Source organism: Gavialis gangeticus, unplaced genomic scaffold (assembly GCF_001723915.1).
Source record: "Gavialis gangeticus isolate Ggan-Ray unplaced genomic scaffold, GavGan_comp1, whole genome shotgun sequence".
In the NCBI taxonomy this organism is placed as follows: Eukaryota; Metazoa; Chordata; order Crocodylia; family Gavialidae; genus Gavialis; species Gavialis gangeticus.
Window position 1 is genome coordinate 1703845 of NW_017728982.1, and position 1101 is coordinate 1704945.

General features: G+C 58.7%; 1 long non-coding RNA gene across 1 annotated transcript in view; it reads left to right on the plus strand.

Annotated features, from left to right (window-relative positions):
• The window catches only part of LOC109294170, a 31267-nt gene extending 30525 nt beyond the window's left edge, over positions 1-742 (plus strand). Inside the window, exon 2 of the long non-coding RNA XR_002096475.1 lies at positions 537-742. This is a non-coding gene — a long non-coding RNA (uncharacterized LOC109294170). The remainder of the gene's footprint in view (positions 1-536) is intronic.
• The last annotated feature ends 359 nt before the right edge of the window (positions 743-1101 follow it).

Genomic DNA, 1101 nt, shown 5'->3' on the forward strand with positions numbered 1-1101 from the left:
TAGAGTGGGCAAGTTGACAAGTGTCAGGTAGCCCCACATCGAGTCGTGCAGCTGCAGGAGAAGCAAAGAGGAAGGGGCTAGCGGGCCACGACAGTACCAGGGAATGCAGGAGGACAGCTTCTCCTTCTTCCCAAGGTGGAGGAGCAAACCCCGCTGACCCTGGGCATTCGCATTCAACCCCCCTCCCATTCACCTGTGGGCGAGGGCTGGCATTTCTGGTGACACGAATCCTGTCCGCCAGCTTCCCCATCCTCCCGCAGAGAATACAGTGCAGGTCGTACGGGGTCTTAGCAGCCTCTGCCATGGTGCCGCCATGGGAAATGCTTCTCCCGTGCAGCGGAGCAGGTTGGTAGTGCCACAAGGTGCCAGGAGCAATGTGCACTTGTACAGCAGGCAGCAAGCCTGTGCCCAGCTCAGACCCCAATGCAGAGAGGCACCTTGCTCTGATGAGTGCTGCATCCCTACCACGCAAACCCCCTTATTTCCCCCCTGTAGCTCCTCAGTGAATGGCGGTGTCTTCTCCTGTCTCCTATTAGGCGATCAGCAGGAGTTTGTCTAAGACAATCGCTAAGCACCTCCTGGATCAAAGGCCCCTGTCTCTCCAGAATGCCAAAGGATTTGCTGTTGAAAGTGCCTGTTCTTCCTTCCCTCTCCCCCTGCTCTGAGTGACTGGTTGACAAAATAAATCTGTGAAAGAAGGAGGCAGTTCTGATCTGCTGTCATCTTCCCAAAATGCTCCTGATGCATTTGCTTTCCTCATTACCCGCGCGGTGTCAGCTCCTCACCTGCGAGCGTGCATCTCCACGTCTCTGCCCGGCTGCGCGCCAGCTGCAACGACACTTGGCGTCCCAGCCACAGCTGCTCCTGACGTCGGCGTGGATCTGGAGTGGACGGGTGGGCGTGCTTGGCCTCTCGCCCTTGCCTTCTGGTATGGACCCCGGCCTGCCTGCTCCGCTGCCCGGCTGCACCCCAGCTTCCTGGCTGCCCTCGCAGCGCGGTTACAGCCCCCGGGCACCACAGCACCATCTCTCTGTCCTGGTGCCCTTTGCCCAGAGAACACAATTTGTAGGGGTGGATTTCCAGTAAATGGTGGCCAGGCTC